The sequence below is a fragment of the Octopus sinensis genome, linkage group LG15 (assembly GCF_006345805.1).
Source record: "Octopus sinensis linkage group LG15, ASM634580v1, whole genome shotgun sequence".
Classification (NCBI taxonomy): domain Eukaryota; kingdom Metazoa; phylum Mollusca; class Cephalopoda; order Octopoda; family Octopodidae; genus Octopus; species Octopus sinensis.
In genome coordinates, this window is record NC_043011.1 from 5,576,528 (window position 1) to 5,591,515 (window position 14,988).

The following is a 14,988-nucleotide window of genomic DNA, read 5'->3' on the forward strand; positions in this document are numbered from 1 at the left end:
GATGATGATGATGATGATAATAATAATAATGATGATGATAATAATGATGATGGTGACAATAATAATGATGATGATGATGATGATGATGATAATAATAATGATGATGATAATAATGATGATGGTGACAATAATAATGATGATGATGATGATGATGATAATAATAATAATTATGATGATGATGATGATAATAATAATAATGATGATAATAATGATGATGGTGACAATAATAATGATGATGATGATGATGATGATGATGATAATAATAATAATGATGATGATAATAATGATGATGGTGACAATAATAATGATGACCGATTGATGATGATGATAATAATAATAATGATGATGATGATGATGATAATAATAATAATGATGATAATAATGAGATGTGACAATAATAATGATGATGATGATTGATGATGATAATAATAATGATGATGATGATAAAGATGATGATTGGTGACAATAATAATGATGATGATGATGATGGATGATAATAATAATAATGATGATGATGATGATGATAATAATAATAATGATGATAATAATGATGATGGTGACAATAATAATGATGATGATGATGATGATGATAATAATAATAATAATGATGATAATAATGATGATGGTGACAATAATAATGATGACGATGATGATGATGATAATAATAATAATGATGATGATGATGATAATAATAATAATAATGATGATAATAATGATGATGGTGACAATAATAATGATGATGATGATGATGATGATAATAATAATAATGATGATGATAATAATGATGATGGTGACAATAATAATGATGATGATGATGATGATGATAATAATAATAATTGATGATGATGATGATGATGATAATAATAATAATGATGATGATGATGATGATGATAATAATAATAATGATGATGATAATAATAATAATGATGATGGTGACAATAATAAACTTAGATAAACTTAGATATGTTTCGACCAAAGATTGGTCCAGGCCATGTCTAACTTAATAGCACCACCTGATAGGATTATTCGAATCCTGTTTAAGTCAAGTTTTGTTTAAATCAAGTTTTGTTCAAGTAATGAGTTCTTGTTGGGTGAGTTGTATCCAATTATGGGTGGCTTATCTGGTATTCTTTGAAGGAATCTATCCAGACTCTGTTTAAAGTTGATGGGATCCTTTTCCTCTTTGATCTCCCTCGGGACAATGTTAAATAGGGCAGGGCCTGTTGAGGAAAAGAAATTATGTTGCAGTGTACATGTATGTTGTGATCTTGAATTGGGCAGGGGACGTATAGCTCGTGGTCCAAGTCTTGGATGAACCTTGAAGCTAATGTTTAGGTCGTTTGGGCAAAGTTGGCGGTATATTTTCCACATCGTACAAATGATGTACCGCTCACGGCGACGCTGGAGGGAGAAAGTTTCATTCAAGGCTTTAAGGCGATCCCAATAATCGAGAGCAGCCATGCCTTCAATTTGTTTAGTGGGTGCCCTCTGGGGTGACTCAATTCTGGAGATGTTTTGTCTTGTGTGAGGAGACCACAGTGGGCAGCAGTATTCAAGGTGTGGCCGTACAAAGGAGGAAAAAAGTGGTATGATGACACCTTGTTCTCTGGACCGGAAAGTTCTTAAGATCCAGGAACTCATCCTACGAGCTATATCGACCTTCTTGTTGATGTGTGCACTCCAACTGAGATCGTCATCAACAATTACACCCAGGTCTCTGATATTGTTAGAGGCTGTGAGCAGTTCCCCTGAAGGAAGAGAGTATGGTTGTTTTAGTGAGGAATTTCTTCCAAAATGCATCAGCTCAAATTTTCCCTCATTCAGTTGCATTTTGTTTCTGTCTGCCCATTGACTCACAGCATATAGATCAGACTGGAGTTGAGTTCGGTCTGCTTCTTCATTAACGATTTGCTGGAGCTTAGTGTCATCAGCAAATATTTTCACTTTGCAGTAATGTACGACACTGGAAAGGTCGTTTACGTAAATTATGAAGAGTAGCGGACCCAAAACAGTTCCCTGGGGAACACCGCTGGTGACTTTTGCTGGGTTTGAGTGGACTCCATCAACTACAACATGTGTTCTATTCGCCAGGAAATACTTAATCCAGTGTAGAACTTTTCCACGGATTCAAACGTTTGCCAATTTTGAGAGTAGGATGTATATGGTCTACCCTGTCGAACGCTTTACTGAAGTCAAGATATATGACGTCAGAGTTCGAACCTGTTCCCAAGGCTTTGAGTACATCTTCAATGTGGTGTAAGAGCTGTTGGTTTAGACAGTCCTGCCACAGCGAAAGCCATGCTGATTTGCATTTAGGAGTTTGTGGGTCTCCAGGAAGTCAGCTATCCTTGATCTTAACACTCTTTCAAACACTTTAATGATGTGGGAGGTGAGTGAGATTGGGCGATAGTTGACTGCGAGGGATCTGTTTCCCTGTTTGAAAACCGGGATGACCGACTGGGATAGAAACTGTTTCGGTATATAACCTGCGTCTAACGAATTTCTCCAGAGGTTGGTCAGAGGGACTGCAAGTTGGTATCTACATTCCTTCAGGAGACTAGCGGGAAATCTATCAGGGCCTACCTCATTTATTGCTGCTACGATGTTGGTGGCAGTGAAGGTTATGTCTGATATTTTGTGTTGGGAGTCAACTTCATTCGTTTCCCTTACGTCAATATCAGTGGGAACACTAAAGACAGAGCAGTATTGTTTCTGCAGTATTTCTGCCATTTCTTTAGCATCGTGTTGGGGAATGCCGTTATCATCAATCAATGGCCCAATGGGTGAGACAGTGGTTCTATGCTTATTTGCATAAGAATAGAACACTTTTGGGTTCTGTTTGATGTTTTTGATTACCCATTGTTCCTCCACAGCTCTTTGATTTTCAATGGAGGTTTTCATGTTGGTCTGCAGATGAAGTTTTTTCCAGCTCTAGTCTTTTCATTGTTGTTGAATGTGGATGTTGTGTGGGGATATTTTAATTGGTTGATTTTTTGTTGAGTCTTTTGATGCGCCTAATGAGTGTTTTTTCTTTTTAGGGAGCCGGTTCTGTTTGTGTTAGTAGATTTCTTGGAGGCGTGTTTAGAGCATGTATTGGTGACAATGTTTCAAAGTGCTGCCACGCGGTCTCAATATGAGAGGAATTCAGAGTAAAACTAGTCGATGGAAGACAGATCCTTTCTGATTGTTCCCCAGTCCGCTTTGTGGAAGTTTGATGATGATAATAATAATAATAATGATGATGATAATAATAATGATGATGATGATAATAATAATAATAATAATAATAATAATAATGATGATGATGATGATAATAATAATAATAATAATGATGATGATGATAATAATAATAATAATGATGATGATGATGATAATAATAATAATGATGATGATAATAATAATGATGATGATGATAATAATAATAATAATAATAATAATGATGATGATGATGATGATGATGATGATGATGATGATGATGATGGAAGCCCTGATGCAGTACCAGGCAGTGGCTCTCATGGCTTCTGATCTTAGCTGATTGGAAGTGTTATCATGTACGTTGTTTTGTCTTGCTATAAAAGATGGGCTATAGCAAATATTCTGCTCAATACCACGGATTTGCTTGTCAGTTGTTTGGCTTTAACCAGTTGACCATGTCCCTTAGTAGATGACGATATGTGCATCTCTGACCACGAGCAGAAGTAGTGGGGGAGCATCATAGCCATGTGTTGAGAGGGATTCTTTGGGGTTTTAATAATTCACCTGTGGAAACATGGGTGGTTCGTTCAATATCCTTAAACAATCCTTATTCAGGGACTTTTGAGCGGGATGGGTTACTCGACCAGAAGAAAATTCTAACTGGGCCCCACCTGCAAGATCATATGCTGTTTATCATGATATGAGATCACCATGTCGCGCACGAATGGTTGTGATGTATGTGTCTGGTGTACTCTTATCAAACGGGTAGTCATGATGGGTATATTGGGTTTCATATAATTGTACCCCAGTGTCACTTTGATGGCATGCACTGCTCTCTCACTCAGTAATAATAATAATAATAATAATAATAATAATAATAATAATAATAATAATAAAGTATATGACATGATACCACACATTTGGATAAGAAAAACAATGGACAAGTTTGGAATAGCAAAGCACATGGAGAAAATTCGTAATGAAAGTCTGAATCATTGGAATACTGAATTGATGGGAGGAAAACTGAACATCAGACGTGGAATATTCCGAGGTGATAGCTAATTTCCATTACTATTCGCATTGGCCATTATACCACTCACTTATAGAAGCAACAGTAGAGAAAGGAAACAGATTGTACGTTGACAAGAGGCAAATTACCTCGAAACTGCAGTCTGTGCGTATCACTTAGGTTTACGAGAGAGGGATGACCTCTCTTTGCAAATATAAGGGCACAGAAAGTGTGTCTAAAGCCAGCTGGAGACGATGATCTCCTGGGACTAAAAGCTACAGTAACACCCACCCTTTGTGGTTAGCCATATTGAGATGGCTAGTATACTTTACGTTGTCGAGCGGTTACTGTTTACATCTCGTTCAGAGATTTATTATTGCTCTGAAAAAGATATTAAATTTTATTTTTAAAAAATGAAAGAAAGAAAAAAGTCAAAGCTGAATTCCAAAAATCTTAATGAAGCAATAAATTCAAGAGCAGTATCCTTAATCAGATATGGAGTTGGAATTATAGACTGGACCAGAAATGATGTAAAGAAACTTGACAGAAAAACTAGGAAGTTGTTGATGATGTATGGAGCCCACCATCAGAACGCTGATATCAACTGGCTGTACTTGAGGAGAGGCCAGGGTGGAAGAGGCAGGAGGGACCAGGGTGGAAGAGGCTTAATAGCAGTAGAAGAATGTGTACAGATGGAAAGAAAAAGCCTGGTAGAGTATTTACAGAGCAGTACAGAAAAACTACTAAAGGCAGTTAATAAAGAACAGGCGATGAAGCGCGTAATATGAGATCACCATGTCGCGCACGAATGGTTGTGATGTATGTGTCTGGTGTACTTTTATCAAACGGGTAGTCATGATGGGTATATTGGGTTTCATATAATTGTACCCCAGTGTCACTTTGATGGCATGCACTGCCCTCTCACTCAATAATAATAATATATAAACAAGTTTTAACGTTCTAGCTCACTTCCGGTGTTGTCCAAATTTGGACATACGACTGTTTAACATAATAGCAACCATTATGATATCTGTAGATATGTATTCTATGCATGTAGGAGTGTGTGTGTGTCTGTGTGTGTGTGTGTGTGTGACTGTGCCTACGTACCAATTTATCCCTTTGTACCGAAACTAAAACAATTCTAGAATCGTTTGAGCATCGCACAAGATACCTCGTGGTATTACTTTCGCCTATTTCACGTTCTGAGTTCAAATCCTGCCAAGGTCAATTTTGACTTTCATGTCTCTAGGCTCGATAAAATGCCGGACCACTGTAGAGCTGGCATCGATAGGACTAACTAAATCCCGCCCCTCTTAAATACTGGCCTCGTACCTAAATCAGAAACAGTTTGTGTGTGTGTGTGAGAGAGAGAGAGAGAGAGAGAGAGAGAGAGAGAGTTTTTCCCAGAATTTCGTCATAGTAAGAAATTTTTTAACTTGGGAGGTAAAGTGACCAAAACTTTAAAATAAACAAATAAATAAATAGAATGCAGAATTGGTTTTCGTGTTTCATAAATGATTGTTTACTGGTGCACTTGGTTTTCTGCAAGATAAAGCACGCAGAATTCAAAAAGAAAAGAAAGAAAAAAAGAAAGAACATGACTTCTCATAGATTGTAACGTTGTCTGTGATATGCGAAAATCGTGCAGATTTTATCATAATTACCTACGAACTGAGAGAACCGGCTGCTACAAAGAAAATGTTGAGTGAGAAGAGTTTCGATTTTTGGTTTAAAATGTCTTGAAATTTTACGATGCTGGAGCTATTGGCAAAAGATGCACACACACACACACACACACACACACACACACACACACACACACACACACACACACACACACACACACACACACACACACACACACACATACACACATACACACACACATACATACAAACATACATACATACATACAAACAAACATGCATACATACAAACATACATACATACATACATACATACATACATACATACATACATACATACATACATACATACATATATACATACATATATTTGCCAACTAAGTGTGGGATCCCATACAGGACAGTGCTACTGATGTTCATAGCCACAGGAAGACATCTCCTTCAGCTGGCTAACGACGCACAGTCTGTGTCCGATTAGTCTTTGCGAGAGGAAGTCATTGCTCCTATTTCTAGCGTTACGTGATACACACAGACTTGAGTTCCTGGGTGGTTACCCTTCCTCAGCGGGTGTTAATCACCAGCTAGTGATGAAAGCTCATTCCACTCGCAAATTACTATATACTTTTCTAGCGACTCACTGTCGCTGATCTCGTAAAAGAGAGAGATATGTTGTATTAAATCCCTGAGCGAGATTAAACAGTAGCGGTACTGAATCGTATGGCATCCTATACAGGACACTGCTACTGTTGTTTATAGCCCCAGGAAGACATCTCCTCCTGCTGACTAACGACACAGTGTCATCGCTCCCATCTCTAGCCTTACTTAATAAAATTTCCTCCGTATTAACATCTTAGGCTTCTTAGTGTCTTGCCCCTTTAACTGGTAATTAACATCATGATTTAAAGGGATACATATTATAATACTTATGACCATACCTAGCCATGAGCTATCCACTCACTCTTGTCCTTTATTTGAAATAGACACAGTCTTCTAGTCTTAGATTTAGTAGTTGATAAAGAGATAAATGAATTAGAAATGAATTACGACCCTTACAACCCTATGACCCCACTATGCTCCACGCGATTCTTAGAAGTTGTAGTCTGTTCTTAGCTACAATAGCAACAACATGGTTTTCTTCCATCTTCTTGCTCTGATAAAATATTTAAGAAAAATTATATTAATGTGCCCTACTTGTTAAAATTGCATTTATTTATGCAGCTGGAGATGGCATTACATTTAAATTGTTGTAATGATTGCATTGTTCAATTAAATGGAGCTACTTGAAATGGTCGAAATGAATTACTACTTGATATCCTATTGCTTATTTTGAATTTATTCACCTTTATATGAACTGTGCCGATAATACCCGACTGACTTCGTGCTTCAACTGAATTTCAATTATATATATATATATCACGTGATCACGTGACCAACCAAGGTATCAAATGTTACACATCGCTGGTCACAACGCGTCTTTTTACATTGCTTTATACTTCAAATGAGGCCACCCCAGGGGCTAGGCGAGCAGGTTAATATTCCCCCAACCCTGATCGAAAGGGGGACGGTGCAAGGTGAAATGAAGCGTTTTGCTCAAGAACACAACGCACCACCCAGTCAGGGATCCGAACCCACGATCTAGCGATCGTGAGTGCAACAGCCTAAACGCTATTTTATTTGTAGGCTGACATGGCTACCAATGGTTTCATGTAGAGAGAAATCTCTGAAGAATTAGGATTGTTGGTACTCGTCTCCATCTTGGATGAGTATATTTATCTACCAATGCGGTGTTGCTCTCTCATTCTCACTGTTTGATATTAGCATAGGTACTCCGGCATTGTGCTGTACGCTTCCTTTACCGGGTTAGGTCGTCTGCTATTCTTACTCATCCATTCCACCTTATATTGACTATCTTCAGGTTTTCTTGAAATTGTGTGTGTGTGTGTGTGTGTGTGTGTGTGTGTAATTTTTAACTGAAATTCCGTTTGGGAAGTTTGTTTCGTGATTTAAGTTTCACGATACACTGCGATCTTTAATCGAAACTTTTTGACGATCTATCTACCAGTCTGTCTAGGCAAGTAAGTAAATAGATAGATAGATAGATAGATATGTTTCTTTATTAGCCACACAGGGCTGCACACAGATAGAACAAATTACAAGGTAGAGCTTTTCTTTTGAAGGTATTAAAAAAAAAAAAAAAAAAAAAAAAAAGGAAGGGGGAGGTTCGATCAAAAGGGATCGTAAAAGTAGAGAAAGAGGACAAAAATAAGGGGGGTTAAAAAAAAAAAAAAAAAAGGGGGGGGGGAGAGGAAAAAAAATGATCAATAGGGATCGTTATCACAGAAATGTCAATATGAAGTGTAAAGGGGAGGACAGGTGAGGTTTACCCGTGGAAAGAAAAGCCTGCGGAAAAGACCACGGTAACCTCGGTCAATGAAGTCACATTTTATATTTCTTTTTTTTTTTTTTTTTTTTTTGCAAATAAGCAACTCTCTGTTTTCGATTTCTGGGTTCATAGGACTATGCTCAAGGTGGCTTCGTCATTCATACGTGCCATTCTTGCTACATTCACCCATCTTTTTTTAAAACATTCGCTAGACAAAACTTGCCTCTCTACTCTCACTTTCCTTTTCAAGTGGTACTTGAAGAAGTTGATGAGAGATTGACCAGAGAGGAAAGTGTTTGTCTCCAATCCTTTCAGACGCGTCCACCAGATACATTCTTTCGCCATAGCCACAAGGATGATGAAAATAGCTCTTCCTTCCCGTTTGAAGGAAGGAGGCGTGACAATATTGACGATAGACTCAGCTGATAAACCGACTCGTCCCACACGTGACAGCAGTTGTTCGACATAAGCCCACAGTCGGAAATTGTTGGACACTGAACGAGTGCGTGCAGAACGGTTTCGTCGCTCTGACCGCATCTCGGGCAGGTCGGCCCCGTGTTTCTCGAGCCGTGTCTGTAGAGCTTATCCCGAACGGGTAGCGCTTCTCGGTAGCACTGCCAGGCAGGGATCTCTGGAAGTTGTCCATGGGCCCTGGCCCGAAAGTCGTCCCGAACAGGCGGGTCAGGTACTCCTCGTCGACGTCCAGGTTCGCCCCGAGCTCGTCGTCGTACCTCCCCTCCACTAAACCCCTATAGAATGCTTTGGTTGTGTTGAAGTCACTTAAGGTCGACCCAGGACGGCAGAGTTGCTTGAGAGCAACGCGACACTCGCGGTGCCATTCGCCCTTCCTCGGCCTCTTTTTGATCCACGACTGCAGTTCGGTCATGATAGATAGATAGATAGATAGATAGATAGATAGATAGATAGATTAGATAGATAGATAGATGGATAGATAGATAATAATAGATAGATAGATAGATAGATAGATAGATAGATAGATAGATAGATAGATAGATGATAGATAGATGGATAGATAGATAGATAGATAGATAGATAGATGATAGATAGATAGATAGATAGATAGATAGATAGATAGATAGATAGATAGTTCGATAGATGGATATATAGATGGATAGATAGATAGATGGATAGATAGATAGATGGATATATAGATGGATAGATAGATAGATAGATATGTTTCTTTATTAGCCACACAGGGCTGCACACAGATAGAACAAATTACAAGGTAGAGCTTTTCTTTTGAAGGTTTAAAAAAAAAAAAAAGATAGATAGATAGATAGATAGATAGATAGATGGATAGATAGATAGATGGATATATAGATAGATAGATAGATAGATAGATAGATAGATAGATAGATAGATAGATAGATAGATAGATAGATTAGAAGTTCGATAGATGGATATATAGATGGATAGATAGATAGATGGATAGATAGATAGATAGATAGATAGATAGATAGATAGATAGATAGATAGATAGATAGATAGATAGATAGATAGATAGTAGATAGATAGATAGATAGATAGATAGATAGATAGATGGATAGATAGATAGATAGATATAACTTTCTTTTATTCGCCACACAGGGCTGAATACAGAGGGACAAATACAAATGCAGAGGCTTTTCTTTTCGAGGATGGAAAAAAATAAAAAAATGTAAGATTGCGATCAAAAGGGATCGAAAGGAGGAAAAAAAAAAGGAAAAAAAAAAGAAAATCGTGTATCACAGAAATAATGGTGTAAACATTGATATAACAAGATTGGGTTCATCCGTGGGAAGAAAAGCCTACAGAAAAGACCACGGGAACCCAGTCAGGGAGGAAATAAACACATGAGGTCAAAAATGCTCTCTTCTTTCTTTTTTACGATCTACAGGATCATGCTCAAAATGGTTTCGTTACTAGCACGCACCATCTTTGCAACATTCACCATCTTTTTTGAATCTTTCGCGAGACAAAACTTCCTCTCCATTCTCACCTCCTTTTCAAGTGGTACTTGAAAAAGTTGATGAGCGATTGGCCAGAGAGGTAAGTGTTTGTCTCTAATCCTTTCGCTCGAGTCCACCACACACATTCTTTCACCATGGCCACCAGTACGATGAAAATGCCTTGCCTTCCCGGTTGAGGGAGGGAAGGGGGCGGAGCAATTCTCACGATAGACTCGGCCGATAGGCGGATTCGTCCCACACGTGACAGCAGCCGTTCGGCATAAGCCCACAGGTCGGAAAGGTTGGACATGCACGAGTGCGTGCAGAACGGTTTCGTCGCTCTGCCGCATCTCGGGCAAGTCGGTCCAGTGTGTCTGGAACCGTGTCTGTAGAGCTTATCCGAACAGGTAATGCTTCTCGATAGCACTGCCAGGCCAGGGATCTTGGTGATTGTTCATAGGTCCCGGGCCCAACGAAAGTTGTCTGAACAGGCGGGTCAGGTGCCTCGTCGACGCCAGACTCTGCCCGAGTCGTCGTCGCACCTCCCCTCCACTAATCCTCTATAGAATGCCTTTGTTGTGATGGAGTCGCACAAGTTCGATCCCGGACGGCAGCAGAGTTGCTTGAGAGCAACGCGACACTCGCGGTGCCATTCGCCTAGCCTCGGTCTCTGCTTGATCCATGACTTGTAGTTCGTCCAAGGAGACGAGCTGCGGGAAAGCGCGCCGCACAAAAGGCGACCACCCCTGTTCACCGTTGTCTATGAAGCGCCGGAGATGTCGCCAGTCTCAGCGCATGTCTGCGCATCATCAACCACGGCATGCCCAGCCCTCCATTTAGCGGGTGTTGGCAGCAAATGGATCGCCTAACCATCGGAACGTTTCCCTTCCACAAGAAGCGGAAGAGTATGCGTTCCAGTTTGGTGATGGTAGGGTCGGGACAAGGCACGACGGTCAGACGATACTCGATGACGGATGCGATGTACGCGTTCGCCACCTCTCCGCCCGACCTTTTAGGGATAGCTTTCTCTCAGTCCATTTCTGGGTGAGAGTAGCCAACCTAGTCGTTATCTCGCCCCAGTTCTTCTCCATTTGGAGGTCCGGACCGAACCAGACCCCGAGCAATTTAAACGGTCCGTCCGTCCAGCGTCCCACGATGGAGACGCTGTTGGACGGCATGGGCTTGCTTCTCCAGGTGCCGAGCCGCAAGCCAACTGACTTTTCCGGTTAATTTTGCTCCCGTTACCGCTTGTATTCTTTCAGTGTCTTGGCCGACCAGCTGCTCGATGGCTCGTAGCTCGACACTATGACGGTGACGTCATCGCGTATGCAGACACGCTCCTCCCGCATCCCAGCCTCGTGGGATGCCCCTCAGCGTCGCCAGTTTCCGCAGTAGTGGCTCAAGAGTCAGTACATACAGCAGCGATGAGAGGGGGCATCCCTGACGAACCGAACGCATGATGTTAAAAGGTCTGGATAGATGACCATTACGCGAACTACTGAGCGGATGCCGCTGTATAAGGCAGCGATCCACCGCGGAAAACTGGACCGAAACCAGCCGCTTTGAGGACAGCCTCCAAGTAGTGATGGTCTACCATATCGAAGGCTTTTGATTGATCCAAATTGATCAGCGCCCCACCCATGCCAGGATTTTTAACTACCTGTGTCTATGATGTAGCGCATCAGAGGAGGTTGTCATGAATACTTCTACCCGGCACGGCGCATGTTTGCGCCTTGTCGATTAGTTTCTTGATGACAAGCGCCAAACTCTCGGCTAACACCTGGCCAAATTTTCAAATCTGCGTTGAGCAGAGTGATGGGCCTGAAATTATCTATGACGTCCCCTTGTTTGGGTCTTTCTTGATCAGTGCCACTGCTCCTCGCTTTACAAAGCAGGAATACTCCCGTTCTGCTGCCAGTTGCAGTAGACAGCTGCCAAGACGCCTCCAAACAAGTCTGGCATATGAAAATAAAATTCGTAGGGCAGACCATCCAAGCCTGGGACTCTCTCGCGCAGCCTACCATCGCATCCTGTACATCCGCAGCTGTGATAGGCTTTCACAAGACTCCACCTCCCTTGCTTGAGAGTCGTGGCAAGGCATGCAGGTAGGCATAAAGTCCACTCTGCTTTCTGACTCACCACTTGTCCCAAACAGTTGGGTGAAGTGTTGTTGAAAAACCCCACACATCCTTTTAGGCTCGAGCAATTCGCGCCCCTGTTCATCTATAAGAGACTTGATGGTGGCTCTGTTGCCTCGTTGCGTCTCCACCACTCGGGCCTCTTGGGCGGCTCCAACTCCTTCGTTCCTCAGAGCACGCATCCTAGCTCTGACAACGCATCCTGTGTTTGGCGTTGAGGTGTTGGTCGAGGGCCAATCTCGCCGCCAGGAGTACGTTGGACGCGATGCCAGTTCTAAGTGCCTCTTCTAAAACCTTAACTAATTCTCCTCTATTCTATTTCGGTCTAATGCTAAGGCTCTACTGTATCTGACTGATTCTGCTTAATCGCTTTTTAGGGCATACCACCATCTGTTGTTGATGATGGTACCCGTCAAAGCTCTCTTAACTAATGTGCTGATCCGGTCCCTGTAAACCTGTCGTGCTGTAAAAGACGCGTCAGTTTCCAGTAACCAGGACCCTGCCTATGTGTCTTATCTAAGTCAAGTGTACAAGTCACAAATTGTGATCTGTGTAACTGACTATATGAAATTGTGGACAACCTACACTATTTTTATCTATTGTCTACAGTCCTACAGAATACTCTGTCTAAGTATGCTCTGGACGACCGATGCGGTTTTACTCCATGTCCACATTGGCACATTCGGGTGGTCCAGTCGGTACCTGTCAGACAGTTGGAAACGTCTGAGCAGGTCTTGAGGCATTTGCATCCCCTTCTATTGCTATCTCTGCCCACGTAGTCTAGATGCGTGTCCAGGGTGCATTCCAATCCCCCACTAAAAGTAAAGGACGAGACGTTCCCATGAAAGACTCTAGACGTCGAAAGAAATCTGGTCGGCCTGTTAAGGCGGAGCATAAACTGCTATCAGTCGAAAGCACACTCATTGCTGCCATCGACATCAAAACGACCAGCCTACCCTCCGGGTCTAGGAATTTGCTCTTACTTTGAGATCCAGACTCTCGAGGATAAGCACCGCGGTGCCACCTCGCCCATTCTCGGTAGACACGGAGAAAAATAAATGTTGGAAATGTGTCGAAAATGTGCTGGAGTGCCCGAAGCTGTGGAGCTGGTCTCACTGATGGCTATGATATTCAGATTAGTGACTGATGTCATTTAACAGGTAGCTTGTTTCCAAGGCGACCCCAAGCCACGTACATTATACTACCTATTCTGAGCATGTTCCGATAAAAAGTGCAAAAAAGGAAAAAGGAGAGAGAAAAGGTTACTTGTTTTTCGAAAGTTCTTTGTCTTTCACTTCACGGTCTCTTCTATGAGGCTTTTATACAGTTTTTTTGATGAGTACTTTGAAATCTCCCTAATGCATCAGGGTAAAGAGATTTCAGGGTGCTGTATGTGTTCTGTGTCACGTGTATTATTTTTTAATGTGTTTGTGGTGGTGTTGTATGTGGGTGGTTACTTGTTTTTATGTCGTTTTTCAGTAATGTTAGTGTTGACCTAATGGTTTCCATTAGGTCGTGGTTGTTTGTGTTTATGGCTGTCAACATTTTTGGGGGGTTTGATGATGGTGTGTTTGTGTTGTGTGTGTGTTTTCTGTGGATGTTTTTGTAGGGAGTGGGTGTATCTTCCCGCTTGTTTGTTATTTTTCTTTTCTTTTTTTTCCCCTTTTTCTTCTCCCCCCTGTGGCTATTTGCCAATCTTCCAGATAGATAGATAGATAGATAGATAGATAGATAGATAGATAGATATGTTTCTTTAAGCCACACAGGGTGCACACAGATAGAACAAATTACAAGGTAGAGCTTTTCTTGAAGTTTATAAAAAATAAAAAATAAAAAATAAAAAATAAAATAAAAATAAAATAAAAAAAGGGGGGGGTCGATCAAAAGGGATCGTAAAAAGGAGAGAAAGAGGACAAAAAAAGGGGGGGTTAAAAAAAAAAGGGGAGAGGAAAAAAAATGATCAATAGGGATCGTTATCACAGAAATGTCAATATGAAGTGTAAAGGGGAGGACAGGTGAGGTTTACCCGTGGAAAGAAAAGCCACGGAAAAGACCACGGTAATCGGTCAATGAAGTCACATGTTATATTTCTTTTTTTTTTTTTTTTTGCAAATAAGTAAACTCTCTGTATTAATTTTTACGTTCATAGAATCATAGTCAAGGTGGCTTCGTCATTCATACGTGCCATCCTTGCTACATTCACCCATCTTTTTTTAAAACATTCACTAGACAAAACTTGCCTCTCTACTCTCACATTTCTCAAGTGATACTTGAAGAAGTTGATGAGAGATTGACCAGAGAGGAAAGTGTTTGTCTCTAATCCTTTCAGACGCGTCCACCAGATACATTCTTTGCCATAGCCACAAGTATGATAAAAATAGCTCTTCCTTCCCGTTTGAAGGAAGGAGGCGTGACGATATTAACGATAGACTCGGCTGATAAACCGACACGTCCACACGTGACAGCAGTCGTTCGACATAAGCCCACAGGTGGGAAATTGCTGGACACTGCACGATTGCGTGCAGAGCTGTTTCGTCGCTCTGCCCGCATCTCGGGCAGGTCGGCCCCGTGTTTCTCGAGCCTGCCTATAGAGCTTATCCCGAACGGGTAGCGCTTCTCGGTAGCACCGCCAGGCCAGGGATCTCTGGAAGTTGTCCATAGGTCCGGG